General features: G+C 31.2%; 1 protein-coding gene and 1 long non-coding RNA gene across 8 annotated transcripts in view; one reads left to right on the top strand and one right to left on the bottom strand.

Annotated features, from left to right (window-relative positions):
* LOC109449577 (uncharacterized) overlaps positions 1-16371 on the bottom strand; it is a 473005-nt gene that overhangs the window by 24169 nt on the left and 432465 nt on the right. For all 7 annotated transcript variants that reach the window (XR_012494658.1, XR_012494653.1, XR_012494647.1 and 4 more), the window contains one exon: positions 4482-4556. This is a non-coding gene — a long non-coding RNA (uncharacterized LOC109449577). The remainder of the gene's footprint in view (positions 1-4481; positions 4557-16371) is intronic.
* The window catches only part of BCHE (butyrylcholinesterase), a 53946-nt gene that overhangs the window by 21648 nt on the left and 15927 nt on the right, over positions 1-16371 (top strand). The window lies entirely within an intron of this gene.

Here is a 16371-nt window from a genome sequence, read left to right as displayed (position 1 = left end):
GAAAAAAAAAAGTACTGATGCCCCTTTTCTATATTAGCATCATAATCATCTAATTTTTAAAAATTTATTATTTATTTTTTAAATTTTTTTAAAGAAAACAATGCATCTAAATACAATGCAAGCCACTTAGAAGTCAGACTTAGTAACTTGGATTTTGCAGAGCAAAAAGTAAGGGGATCAAGAAATGAGAAACAAAGGGAAAATAAAACTACCATCTAAATATTTTGAACATAAAAAAAGAAAAAGCTATCATGAGATATTTCTTTGATATTTATTCCACAGAAGGGTTTTATTTCATCATTTGGAACTTACTGACTTGTAATATGTCTAAATTCTAAAGTATTTTTCCTTTATTTTTAAGATGAGAGACAAATCAGAAGCAACAGGTTTCTGAGAGCTAAGGCAGGAAGCAAACAACTTCACAAGACTGAGAAGTCAGACAGCAAGACAAGCAGCTGGGGGAATAACCTCTGACATGTAAACTAGTAAAAGTAGTGACAAAATATTGACTCTGGGACCACATACCATGCTATGTAGTATCTTCTATATGTCCATTAGCATGCAGAGAAATATACAATGTCTCTTAGAAAAATTAATGTGTTAAAAAAATGAATATGTTTTAATACAAATACCAGCCCTTGAGGAATACTATTTTCAAATAATAATAGTATTAGCCTTGTGTGGTCAGAATATTCTTAAGAAAATACTGACCAAGTAGCCTTTGGGTTAATCATTTTAAGTCTATTGTGCTGTTCGTTTTAATAACAACATTAATTAAAATTTATTAACTGCTAACATGTGCTAGTTCTGTGCTCAAGACTTCACTTTCATTATGACAGCTCCCTAGGAAGTGTGGTCATCATCAACAGGTCATGATGATAAGGATACCGAGGATTAAAGACCTTAAGCTTCTGAAAATTCCACAGGTATTAGTAAAAACCAGAGCTCCAACTTGAACCATGTGGTCTGATGAAAACCAGGTACATCTTCCCTATGCTTTGCTCCTTCTCTGTTAGAATTTTTGTGTGCCACTGGGAAAGGAAAAGAACAAATAATTGAAACTCTTTTGCCCTTACTTTCCTTATCTTTAATGTTGGAGTGCTTATACCTGTCTCCTTGGTTGTCAAATTTGAGAAACTATATGTAAAATACCTGACATTTTTCAAGACACGTACTAAAGAAGGGTTGCCAGATAAAGTACAGAACACCCAGTTGTTAGATTAGCTAAACAACATTTGTGTGCGTGTGTGTATATGTCTCACTAATCTGCATTGATCATATTTATACTAAAAGAAATTTACTTGTTTAGCTGAAATTCACATTCAACTGGATGTTCTGTTTTGTTTTTGCTAACTCAGTTAACTTTAACTGCAAGTCAGATGGCCTACACAATACTGGAAGGAGAAGGGTTTGGCAAAAACTGAGAAAGGGATCAGAGGACAGTTTCGTGAAGGGCCCACAAATTGCTAGGAAAAACAGAAGGAAAAAAAAAAAAAAAAAAAAAAAGTGAGAATTTGCTTTCACCACTGGATCAGGACAGCAGGGATTGGATAATGGGGCTTTGAAGGGACAACCTGCATTTCTAATTTCCTGGTACATTTCTCAAGATTGGCTTGGGGCTCAGCTTGAATGTTTAGGGTTTCCATTAAGTGTTAAGTGAGCTGAGGAAAGTAAAGATTAACATCATAGGGGCAAAAGCTGGTCTAAATATTAACATTATAATAGAAATAAGGTTTCCTTTGTTAGCCTGAATCTCTAAAGCTCTGAATATGCATTTGAGTTTATTTTATTATTTTTGATATATGTTTTTAAATGTTCTGCTTAAGAAAAGATAGTCTCTGGGAAACGAGTGTTTCATAAAATATATTCATAAAGACTTTTGAATCATATTGATGAACCCTGAAATAAAGAATGAGTGGAAAATAACATAAACCAGGAAACATGTTATCTGTAGGATCTTCAAACTAATTCTATTTATAACACTAGAATTTGTATTCTCAGATTTCAATTCCAATTATAAAAATAACAATTTCCAATGTTCTACCTACTTTTCACTTTGAGTTATAGGAAAATAAATTATCCACACCTTGTAATATAAGGACGTTTATTACAAAGTGACCATTGTGGAAGTTACAGAAATCTAAAAATTATTAAAAATGATCACAATTCAAACATACACAAGTTCTGATTTTGACTTCTCCATCAAAGTTGGGTTCAGATATTCTGTTAGTTATTCAGGCTTATAATAGACTATGTGTAAATTAAGATAGGTTTTTTTATCTCTACCTAAATTATTGTGTAGAGCCACCTTGGTGGTTTATATTTTGTTAATTTAAGTACATTCTCTTTCTACCATTAATGGAGATCACTTATATGTAATGAATAAGTAATATTAAAGTGAGAAAAATTATTAACTTCTAAATATGAAATTGAAGTTTATCTTTAAAATTGCCCTCTGTTATGTTGAAACTTTTACAGAAAATTTGTTTAAAACTTATAAATCTACATTTATTATCGTCAAATGACAAAAACAAAACAATTTAGTAATGAGTTTCAAATTCTTTATTTAAAGGGGGAAAAAAAAATCTATGGATTGGGTGAGTACTGTGCCTCATAAGCAGTGAGAGATGTCTGAGCAAGACCCAGTTTTATAAAGCGTTAGAAGCAACATAACAGCAACAGAACATGACTGGTTGGGGTTGCCTATCTGATCTTATATAGCGAGATCAAGGAACAAGGAAAATAAGTATGGAGCCCGAAGTTGGTTTGATGCATGGTGATTGGCTGAATGGATAGACTGTGCTTCTGGTCAAGTCGAGCATTTACAGAAATAAAAAAATTACCTGTTTCAGTTTCTGACATAGCACCTGCTGACAAGAGCGGCTCCATCTTGGGCCTAGAAATTTATTTAAACATTATGCTTTAACTTTTTTCCTTCATTTTGGGACTAGGGAAAGATTTTGGTATGAATAAGTGAATCTAATTTGTGGATCAATTATGGTTTAAACAGAATATTCTATGCTCTCAACCAACTCTTTATGGTTAGGGTTAATAACCTTTATTTTATAAAGTAATACTTTATAAAAGACTTTACAAAAGTTGGTGTACCATAACTAAATTTTCCCATTGTGAATCTGCTCTAGATATAAACATAATCAGGTATCTACAAATGGAAGATAATGAGGTGACGAAAAATCGAAATTGATCTTCAGTCTTTAGTGATTGAATAAAAAATATTCACTTAATAAGGAAAGAAACAGAAAAGAGAATAAAAGATGATTATAGTGAAATTATCAGCAAAAATATTTGCTAATTTAATACCTAAAAGAATAATATAAAAATTAGTTGACCTCAAAAAGATTTCACTTACATATTAAAGTTTCTTTTAAATTGTATTGGTAAGTAGTCAAAATGAACTTTGAAATAATCAATGTGAAGTTTCAAACCATAATCCTGCCCCCCCCCAAAAAAAAAAAAATGTATGCAGAGGACCCTCCTGGAATGCTTGAAAATGAAAGTAAAGGTAATTGAGCAAGTACAGAATTGTGGAAATCCTATGACATTATGAAAGGCATCCTGAATATTTTTAGTAGCTTGAAATGAGAAAGAACAGAGAAAAGGGTCTAGAAGAAACCTGGAAGAACTAATGCCAATATACAATGCTTTGAAGCATAGTCCCTTAACGTCTAGAATACACATCCATATTTAAGAAGGAATCCTCTCCCAGATCCACACACTATTAAGGTATAGGCCTATTCACAGTATTATGTTTATAGAATATTGGTTAAACATTTTTCATCATGGGAAAATACCACATTAAAGACAACCCAAATAAATATCAACTATACTACTGGTAACAAGCAAAAAACTATGGAAACATTTATGTAAAATATTTATATTTATTTCTGTGCTGCTCCAGAACAACTGAGTTATAAATAAAATGCAAGAAATGACTTTAAAAAGAAATAAAGATATTGTAGTTTACAAAATTAGAAATGCCAGTGTAAACAGTTGAAAAATCAACCATGCCATTTATTTGAAACAATGATAGTTTTATAATGTCTAGAATGTAAAATATATTAGATTATTGTGCCATCAAGAGCAAATTAATGCCTTAAACTTAAACATAGAGTATAAATGACGAAAAACACTTTTGTCTTTTAACTCTTGTAGTAGAACCACAAAAGATTAAAAGACTTAAAAGATCCAATTTTTATCCAGTTATAAATTCATTCCTATGAAATCTTTCGATGAAGTTATTATAGTATTATAATATATATATATATATATATATATATATATATATATATATATTTGTCAACATATTTGTCAATATATTTATATATATATTTGTCAAATGGTTATTGATAAAATTGTATATCTCAGATGTGGTACCAAAATGTTGAGAATGGACAAAGAGCAAATATATATATTTATGTAAATTTTTGTTTGTTTCTGATAGAAATGAGGCAGCTTCTTACCTGTGCATGAAAGCCAATATTTGCAGTCTTTAGGCTCCAGACTGTAGATATTCTGAACTGTTGAATCAATCTACACTAAAAATGAAAGATGAGAATGGGGAAAAGAAAAGAAAGGAAGGGAAAAAAGGGAAACATTAATTTAGTAAGTTTCTAACTCTGGACTACGTGCTTCCAAGTATATGAACCCACTTAATTTTCGTAACAAACTTGCTAAGCAGTTATTACCTCTACTAGTTAAATAAAGAAGTAGGGTGAGTTAAATTGGGCAAGTCAAATGTCTACACATGATATGAAATGGGCCATGACCCAAGTTGTTCTGACACCAAAGACCGTTTCTTTCTGTTAGATCTCCTAGCCAACTTGTCACTCTAGATTTTAGTATTTTTTTCAAATCTCCACTATGTTTAGTACTTATTCATAATTCTGTGTTTAGGAAGATAAAACAGTGGTTATCCATATGCCCTACCAACTTGCTAAGGAAATAAGTATAAATTACCAGATTAAACTGTTTTATTTCAGATTTACAAATTAAAAATTTAAGGCTGAAAACAGAATCTAAAACTTTAATGTTTGAAGAACAAATTAAATTGACTTATTTTGTCAGTCACAGTTTGTGCTTTTGGTAGATGCAGAGAATTCAGTTATTTCGGGAATATTTCCATTGTCTGTTCATGCCAGACATCTTTCATATTTAAAAGTATTTTATTATTTTCCTATTTATTCCACAATCATGCATTCTCCACACACACTTGCACACCTCTCAGGCATATTTGCACACAGGTGGGCATCTGTTCATGAATATTTGGGTAAGTATGTCTTTACTTTTATTTCAGACTGGTGTCTTTTGGAAATATATGGAAATTTAATTAGAAGAAGAATCAGACCTCAGCCTGCATGTGCAGAATCATTTCTAATTTCACTTCTTCAGTGGGGATTTAACTGCCTATTAAATGAAGAGATCTAAATCTCTCAACTTAAGATTCATTTGCACTTTGAGTCTTCCACTTTTGAGTAAAATTGTTTCATTTCTTGGGTTTTATACTCTATTAATTAAAATGTAACATTGCTACTGTTTCAGTGGCTGATTTAAAAAAGTAAAGATCTATTGCATCTATTTTAGTTATCGATTATGTACTGCAGCGGCTTTATTATCATTGCTGTGAAACAAATTTCAGTCAATTTATAACAAGTAAAATGTAAAAAAAAAAAAAAAAAGGATACTTCATCACCAACTGCATATGTTCATGTATTAACCTTGAGTCAAATATTTCTCTTCCAGAAGTTTTCCCTAAGTTTTTTATCTTCTGATCTTGTCATAGTTTGTCATATAGGCTAAAAGCACCACACCAGTTCTTTACTTACTGGTATACTACAGAACAAAAACATTTTTAAGAGAAAAAAGGAACAACAGCTTGCCTCAAAAGCTGCTAAGGAAACCAATTTCTAACACTTTACTCTCAATTTCAAATGGAAGAACTTGATTCTCCAGATGACTGCTAAAGCAGAGCTGATGACACAATGCATCCTTACTCCCAGTGGTAATTTGACTAGTGGTGTTTGTCCCAATATCACAGCCTATCCTCAAGTGGAATGCTGGCAACAACACACTCAATGACAAAATGAGAACAAACGACATAAAGTGATAAAGCTATGCAAAGTGTGCAGTGAGTCCCTTACAATATAACATTAGCACACAAATGAAGGAAGTACATATACTGGGAATGTATACTTTTCTAGAATACGATATATTTATATCAAGAAGTTTTGATTTAGTAGTAACAATATAAAAAAGTTTGATAACATCTTGTCTATGAATTCAAATCTGCTGCTAGAAAATCATAACTTGAGCAGGAAAAAATATTATACATAACTCACATTGAGTATAACTATAGATAATAAAAATAATTCTTATTGTCAGATATCTATTTCTAAAATCCAATAAGCAAGAATATAGTCTACCTGAAACTTACTATTTTTGTCTTCAAAATAAACCTCAACTTCTGTAATTGGTGTGAAAATAGAGAATGTATTTAAATCATTTAATACAATGTCTGTCGTGTAGCAAGCATGATTAATGGTAATTTTAATGATGTTACTAGTAATCATATATAATAAAACCAAAATCTTAAGAATGTTTAAAACTCTAAAGACCTGTATAAAATACCAGATATAGTGGTGCTCTCCATTATGATAATAAAATAGTACTCGTCCTGATAACACGTTTTTTGTTTTTTTTTTGCTAAATTTTGTTCTATTATTTTATTTTATTTTTTTTAATTTATTGGGGTGACATTGTTAGTAAAATTACATAGATTTCAGGTGTACAATTCTATATTACATCATCTATAAATCCCATTGTGTGTTCACCACCTAGAGTCAATTCTCCTTCCATCACCATATATTTGATCCCCCTTACCCTCATCTTCCACCCACGTTTTTTTTTGTTTGTTTGTTTTTAAAGATTGACAGTTAAGGAAATTTAACTAAGGGCCATGCTCTACTAGACATGCTTAGTCAACTTTTAGTATTGTAAATTTAATCATAAAAACTATGCCACTTATCTTGAAGAACTTGTGTACAGCATCATATTACATACTTTACCTTGGAAGGTGCAGTGATATGAAAGTATGCTACTCTTGGATTGTAAAAAATGCACTTAATATGGGTTAGATAGTTAAAGAGGAATATACCTAACAAACAGTTGCCTTATGTACCACTGGTAAACTTATGCTAAATATAAGCAATGGATCTAAATAGTTATGCATGTGACATTATATAGATACATAATGGGAAGAGACATGTTAAAGCATCTTGAATGTCAAAAAAAAGTCTTTAAAATCTACTTATTCATGCTAAATTCTTATCTTATAACAATTAAAAATAAAGTGTTCTTTATGTATTTAAGTTGTATTTAGTACCGTGTTTCCCAAAAAATGAGACCTAGCCGGACAATCAGCTCTAATGCGTCTTATGGAGCAAAAATTAATATAAGACCTGGTTTTATTTTACTATAATATAAGACCCGGTCTTTAGTATAATTATAATATAATATAATGTAATGTAATGTAATATCATATAATATAATTATAATACCGAGTCATATTAATTTTTGCTCCAAAAGACACATTAGAGCTGATTGTCTGGCTAGGTCTTATTTTCGGGGAAACAGTATGTTATGCAAGAGATCCATGAACATTCAAATTTGGCAGTAATGTGGTCTTAACATAAAAGTTGAAAATTTCATACATTTTTTAATTGAAACTACGTGGAAATTGAGTTTAGCTATTTTTTTGTACCAGGACTTCAATATTTTCACCGATATTGGCTAAATATTACCCATGCATCCCCCATTCCCCAATAGACAACATAAAATAAAGGTGAAACATTTTTACAATATGGGAAAATGAAAGTTTATAACAGTTTTGTCTTCCACAAGCTAAATATGAAATAACATTATGAACACTTATTTATCATAGAAGGAAAAAAAATCATAATAAACTTGAGAAACACATATAGATTGTTTACATTTTAAACATGCAAGGTAAAAATAGTCTGTGACTTTCTTAGTATTAAAACTTAATAATACATAAAGTCAAAAGGAGTAAATAACTAAGTATAACGCTGATGACAGTTTTTTTTTTTTTCATTTTCCTACATTTCATTTTCTTAACTTACCCACAGATAAGATTATATTCAGCCTTTTTCTGTAGTTTATGCCACAGTTTTATATACACGAATGACATTTTAGAAGTATATCCATAGCAGTCCAAATGCTGTTCAAAATTGTCCTTATGTTGTAGCAAATAAAAAGTAATCACAATATAGTCGTAGCCTCTAAAATTAAATATTTTTATGAGGTTTATAAAAGAAGACCAAATTAATATTTAAATAAAATAGAAAATATTTCTTACAGATAATTTTATCACAGTGAATTATATGGCCTTTTTTCAAATGAAAGATCACTGCAGTTTTACAAATTAAATATACCAAAAGTTACTAAAAGGAACGTGCAAATATTATACTGTTTCCTTTAATGTCTGTAACTGGTATACAAAGATTTGGTTATGTACCTGACAAGTCCAAAAAAATTCCTTGAAATCTATTTTTCATCAGTGTATATGAATTCATAAGCAGCCGTTGATATATCTATTACTCCTTTCTCAATAGCTGGTGTCAGAATACTTAACATTATTTAAAATAGGCAAGACTATACCAAGTAGTCAGATTTTCTTGATGAAATTTAACTCAACAAAATTTAACCATAAAAATTTCACTGTGAGCAAAATACTTTGAATTTAAAAATTCTAATAAAATTTCTTCATTTTGCTCTCAATCATTTTTAGATGACTATCTCAGTGTACTGTGCCATGATAATTGTTTTTTAAACAACAACTATAAATTTTTTAACTATATTAAATATTATTGTGTTTCAGATAGGAAGAATTTCAACTATATTTCCTAAGTAAACTTACTGGACAAATAAACTTCTATAAACTAATACTTTAAATATAGCCTTTATCATGAGAGATTGCAACAACAACAGCAACAACAAAAAGAATATTGTATGATTTCAGAAAGTTAAACAAATATTGTAATTCAAGTATAATTTACCTCAATTTGAAGAGCTCTTAACCTGAACTTATAAAAATATATCAGACGCTGGAAAATTTAATAAATTAAAGTGAGAAACCTAATGAAACTTTTGTTGTTCTGTAATATTTATCTCAAAAAATAAGAAATGAAAATTATGTACTATTTGAGTTTCCATCTCCATTTCACCAACCAAAGGAAGAAAATATCATGACTTATTAAGGAAATGTGATAGATCATTGTTGTTTTAAAGTGAAGGTTTGATAATATGTATTTAACTTATCTTCCCAAAGACATAACATCATTATTTGTAGTTGTTTCTAAGATTACAGTGTTCTAATCAAGCCATTTTCTTTTCTCTCTAGTTTAACAACTAAGTTTTGCATAACCAATCAACACATGGAAAGAACCCAATTTGGTCATTAAAACAATGAGAACAGTATTTCATCATTTTGACTATTATCCAGGTAAATTAAAATAAACTACATAATTGTTATTATAAAGATGAGATTATAAAGACCCAAAGGTGATAGAACAAGAGAAAGTAAGACAAGTATGGGGAAACATGAATCTGGAGAGGTATGCAGAAACCAAGTCAAATTTGTAAATCCTGCTATTTTTTGGATTATATCCCAGAGGTACCATCCATGTGGAAACATTTTGTTTTGTTTGTTTCCTTGTTTAAATTAGCAGAGAATGTTTTCAAATTTGAATTTTAACAAGATCATCCTATCCATAGGGGAGAGGATGGCTTAGAAGTGAGCAAAAAAAAAAAAAAAAAAAAAAAAAAAGAAAAGAGAAAAAGTGACAGGAAGAAGGATTTGGAGGACTGTTGCAATAATCCAAGGCAGCAATAATAATGACCTAGATTAGCAGGGTTACACTGGGAATGAAAAAAACAGGCTGGCAATGGATTTGAGAGATCAGTGGATAGAAGCCATAATAGGGTTTGGTGTGAGGCGAAAGGGAAATGAATGAATGTCATCCAGTTTTCTGACTTTACTAGCCATACCGTTTAATGAGTTGGGTGCATGTGAGGATAGTGTTAAATTGATGAATTGATTTCTCATACGTTGCATTAGTGCCTATGAGACATCCACGGGGATGTGTTGAGTAGGTACTCGGCTATAAACGGTAATTTAATCAATCAAATTGGCTGTGATTGCTAAGATATTTTAGGCAGAATGAGAAGCCTAACAGGCCTAGGATAATTGTCAATACCCAGTGTTAGGGAGGAAGCAAAGGAAAAGGTGCCTAAAATTCAGAGTAAGGAGTGGCTGGAAAATTAGAAGAAAAAGAAAAAAAGAAAAGAAGTTTGTGGTGTTTCTGAAGGCAATTAAATTAAGTTTGTCAAAAAGAAAGGTTAAAAAATTAGCAAAGTAAGCACCCATATTTAATGATTTAGATCATAATGACCTTCATATTTAATGATTTAGATCATTGTCATTCATTTGTACTATATCTTAGATCTCCAGAATCATAGGAAGAGAGTTAAATTTCTCTTCATCTTCCTATATACATATGAGTGTGCAAGTATCAAGATAAATATTCAAAATATGTAACAAACATTTTATGCCACTAAGACATATAATGTTGTGTTTAAAAATCCCTGTATAAGTATATTTGCATTCCTTTAACAACCTATACTGAAGTATACACTAATCAAATTTCCACGTTTCCAGACTTCCAAACCCCTTCAACTGTTCCTTCTAGGATACCGAGTCTGACAACAAAATTCACTGCAGTGAATTCACTGGATTCTGAATGTTTCCTTCATTCTTTGGCTTTAATTGATGTCTAGCTGATCATGAAGATTCTATTTCCCCCTTCAGCCCATTCACTGAAGCCTATTCTATCACATGATATCAGACTATGCTATCCTGCTCCCTATTCTTGCTATAGTCATCTGCTTAAATCCTACTCATTCACTGGAGATTTTTAGCATCTAGCTTACTTTCCTTCTCTCTACCATAATTCATGTAATTGTTTTAAATTATTTCAATGTTCGTACAAATAACCCATTCAATCATATAACTCCTTTCTCTCAATCTTTCTCACCTACAGAAATTACAGCCTTATTTATGTCTAAATATATAATTGTACCCAAACAGCTTAATGTGCCTGTAAATACACACACACACACACACACACACACACACACACACACACAGAGCTAATAAATTGGAGACCTTAAACTCAAGATCTTTAATGTTGCCTAGTATTAAATGTCCCTAGTCAATTTATTTTCCCAACTTTTCTACAGAATGTATATATTTTTTCTCTCTCCTTGAAACTTAAAAATTTATCCTCCAGTCACACTTTCAGGTATAAAGTTGCATTTACACTGAAAAAAACAAAACAAAACAAAAAACAGACTCAATCAGCTCAACAAATCTACCAACCTATCAAAATCATGCCTAAGCACTCTACCTTCTTCCTTCAGCAATGTGTATTCTGTCTCCTCTCTCTACTCTGGGTGAGTTTCTGTAGAGCCCATCTAGTAAAGACTATACAAGAACTTAGCCTTTAAAATGATTTTTCTTCCCTCCTTCATTATCATTTTTTCCTCTCTAATATGTCATCCCCATTATTTTACTAATATACAATATATCTAATATTTTTTTAAAAGAACTCACATTGTTCAATAGCTACTTCCTCATTTCTTATTCTCTTTGACAGCAAAACTCTCTAAGTGAACTATCTTTACCAGTTACCTACTTTTCTCCTCTCATTCTGTATTTAAACTATTTCACTCTCTCATTTACCTCATGTTGACTAACTTTCATAATTGTCAGCAATAACTTCCACATTACCAAATCGTATAATTATTTCTCAATCATCTTACTTAGCCTATCATCAGAGTTTTACCTTTGTGCATTCACTCCTCCTTGAAGCAATCCCCAGATTTTGCCTAACCCTTCTGAACCTGATATTTTAGTCTCCTTTGGTGTTTCTTCTTTTCATCTCTGAATGTTGAGTGTTCAAAAACTCAGTCTTTGAACATGTTCTCTTTTCCATACATACTCATTTCATAAGTGATCTCATCCAGTTTCCTGCCTTTAACTACCATCTACATACTGATGACTTCCAAAGTTAGGTGTGCAACCCAGACCTCTCCTTGAACTCTTGGACTTTATGTACATATACACTTAGATATATAATAAGTACCACATACTTTAAATATTCATACTTTTCTTTTAATATACTCCTTCTAGGTTTCCCCATCTCAGTTAAAACCACTCCATTCTTCTACTTGCTTATGCCAAAAACCTCAAGGATCAACATTGCTGCCTCCCTTTTAATCATTCCCCACATCCATTTTGTGAACTTGATCTTTAAAAAATAACAAAGCCACAACTCACTTCAAGAGTACACATTGCTTATAATTATTAATGTCCATTATGTATATTTTAATCTACAATTTTTATAAATGTAGTTTGGGCATATGGCAATATTAAGAAATTATTGTTAAATGTATTAGGTATGACAGTGTTGTTTGACTAAGTAGGAATATGTCATTTTTAGGGGGAGAGAAATGCATGCAGAATTACTTAGGTGAAGAACGTGATGCCTATACTACAGCATAAAACAAATAAGTAAATAGAATGAGTTGAAAAATATCCAGAATTTAACCACTTCTTGACAACTTCCACTGCTACTATTTAAGTTCAAACCACCATCATCTCCCACTTGTATTTTTTCACTCGCCTGTGTCTGGTGTCTATATTTTCTGTGTTTGCTCAACTTTCATCTGTTCTCAACACAGGATCTCCATTCCACATTAGCCACACTGCTTTCCTTACTGTTTCTTGAATTTACCAGCACACTTCTATATTAGATACACTTAGAACTTTTGCAGTGAGTGTCCTTTGCTGAGTCCGTCTCCTTCTCCAGATATTTACATAAATATATCCCGTATTTTCTACAGATCACTCAAAAGTAACCTTTCCATTGGAACCTTTCCTGGCAACCTTAGCACATTTTCAACTCTCTATACACTTAACATTTTCCTTCTCTGCTTATTTTTGCCCTCGTTGCAAGCATTATTTAGCTGATTGATCTTATTCATCATCTCTTTCTCCCACAAAAACATAAGATCCAGAAGAAGAGTTTTTTTTGTTTATTTCAATTAGAATTATATGTCTAGTACATTGTTGGACACACATAGGTAGTCAATGAATAATTAATAATTGTTTGATAAAGGAATAAACGAATCATTCTTCTCATCTTTCTCACCTCTAAAGCTCTAAAAAGCCTGATTCTTAGATCTTTTCTTGTACATTTCCCTAACCAATCTTATCTATTTCTATGATGTTAAACAGCATTGATATCTTCATGAATTCTGTTTATATATCTGTAAATATATCTCCTACATTTGCAAGTTGCTTAAAACCCAAACCTTTTCTATATTTAAATTCTTACTTTCTCCATTCCAAGTTCTATAAGCTCAACCTTCAGAATAGATACAAAAATAACTTAGATCTCACTATTTTCAGATTCAAGCTTGTTTTATGCCACCAATGTATCTTTTCTGGTTTACTACAAATAGTTACTCTCCTTGGTCCAACCACTATAGTCCCTCTATAGTTTATTCTCCCCACTGTGGTTGACATTATCATTTCAAAATGTAAGCAAGATCTTATCACTGCCTAGATAATAGCTCTCCAGAGACATCTTATTTTAATTAGAATAAAATCCAAATTTCTCATCATTATCTAGAAGAGCCCGCGTAGCATATTATTTGGCTACCTTTGTTAAGATTCTCTCCCTGTTCACTATATTCCAGCCAATCTGTTCGTCTTGAGACCGCTTATTAAAAATATGTGGCTAGGGGCATCCCTATTCGGGAACCCCTCCCACTCGGGAGCTCTGACCTTTTGCTTTCAATAAACTAGACTCTTAAAAAAAAAAAAAAATATATATATATATACACACACACACACATATATATTTATTTATATATATATATATAAATATATATGTACATATATATAAATAGGCTATAAATAAGCTCTGAGAAGTTGAATAACTTTATTCAGATATAATATATATGTGTGTATATATAAATACATATATTTATGTATTTGCACAAGTTCAATCAATTTTTAGTAGTAGAGTCTGTTTGTAAAGAATGTGATTCCAAATCATGTATTATGCAACTCCTTAGGGTGTAATGTGATATTGGGAATGGGTTGAGAACTTTAATTGAAATGGAGAACACAGAAAGGGTGTGCTTTTATGGAGGTTAAGGATGGTGTGTTCCCATAGAGTTGAAGGGAAAGCAGAATGGTACATATAGGTGTATACGCAGTGGCTGGGATTTCACAACCAGAGCCCACAGCAAGGTGCTATCGATGAAAGAGTGGAGAAAATCATAAGAGTTCATTATGTACAAGAATAATTAAAACTGAGAATGGGTGAGTTTCTCATGGGAGTGGGTAGAGGCATAAAGAAAATTTGAGTCAAAGTGACGCCCTGGGAACCCAAATCTAAATGGCAATTTGATTTTTTATTTAATACAATAATTTGAATAATGAAGTCTTAATTTGCTTCTGGTCACAAGGACTGTGATTTTAAAGGTAGGAAATGGAACATGTATTTTTATCAAATTTCTTAGTAGGCATGTGCAATTTTAAAAAGTCCTGCAAATAAGTCTGGTACGGCTCCTAATCAGATGTGTTTTCTTATCACTATCATTTTCTCCTCACTCTTATTTCCCTGTCCATTGAGGATCACTGATTTATAACATAGGAAACAGAAACATAACTGATTTTTTTTTCTCAAACTATACAGACAAAAGAGCAGGTTAACAGTATAGGAGAAAATAATGGTAGTAGTAATAGAGACACAGCATAAAAATAAATATATATTTAAAAGCTATCTCATGGATAACATTCTTATCACTGTGCAGATAATATAAATTACTGATAAATGCATGTCTGCTGGAATGTGCTTCTTAAAAAAAGGGTCAGGGTAAAGATTTTTAAATTTACAGTTTTAAAAGATTAAATATTATTTCATTTTAATTACTTTTAATCCTAAAAATATTGGAGAAAATCACGTTAAAAATGAAAAATATAAACACACTTAAGTATGGATATCTAGGTTTTGCTTACACCTCCACAGAAAAAGGCTTGTTTTATTATTATACTTCCAACAAACTATTATGGATCAGAAGGAATATGGCTGGTAGAGAAAAATATACTTAATTTTGAAGCGCATGTTTGCTATGTGGTTTCCAAGGTACTTAATTCCTCTTTGCCTCTCTTTCTCTAATAAAACCTACCTCAAAGCTTTATTGGGAAAACATGTTCAGTGAGTACTATGTTTCCTACTGCGGAAAGCCTGCAAGCAAGAGCCAGAATGGACAGTGATATTACAATCTTCACTATTGCTGTGTCTTCCTCGTCATATTCTTAGCTTCCATTTATTAAATATTTTATTATGATCCCTCATGGCTCTAAACACTCTGAATAGGTATTTTACATATTCTTTACAACCACTCTATGTAAAACGCATTAATATCCCTATTTTACATATAAACTGATGATTGAAGACTTTAGGCAAATTGCCCGAGGTTACACAACCAATGACATTTTTAATAAATACTTTTCATACCTCATTTCTTGATATCAAAATTGTTTTTAAATTATGGTATCTGAAGTAATACTTTAGAATGCCTAGTGTCAGGGGAAAAAAAAAAATTATAAAATGAATGTATTGCAGGAATACTTCTTATCTTCTTTATGAAGCCACCATTTTCTATGTAGAAAATTAACTTTTATCCCATCTCTCAGATTAAGGACATGTTTAGATTTCTGATTTCAAAAAAATTACATTTATTAATTTTATATATTATATTCCATATTTATAATTAAATTTCATAATCATATATTCATGTAGAATGTTGGAAATAGATCTGATCATAAAAAGAGAAATTTCTGTAGCTTTAGTCATAAAACAGTATGCAATTTCATAGAAAAGATACTTTTAATTCCTCAGCATTATCTTAGATATTTTTGCATACAATTCATGACATAGCTTCCAATGAATACTGCCTTTAAATTCACAAGTTATTAAATCATACTTCTCTGTAGAGAGTAATTATCTTTGTAGTTTATGTTATGGTGCACCTGCCTTGGACATAGAAGTAAAATCCTGTGACTGACTTAGCTGCAATTAATAAGTTATTCGGAAGTCACATTCATCATTGTCGGTAAAGAAGAATCTGGGAGGAATTGCCTGAGCTGTATTTAGCATCTGTAAGAACCTCAAAGTCCACTCTGTTCATCCCTCTCAC

The sequence above is a fragment of the Rhinolophus sinicus genome, linkage group LG01 (assembly GCF_036562045.2).
Source record: "Rhinolophus sinicus isolate RSC01 linkage group LG01, ASM3656204v1, whole genome shotgun sequence".
NCBI lineage: Eukaryota > Metazoa > Chordata > Mammalia > Chiroptera > Rhinolophidae > Rhinolophus > Rhinolophus sinicus.
The sequence above is the reverse complement of the archived record's forward strand: the minus strand, read 5'-3'. Positions and strand labels throughout refer to the sequence as shown.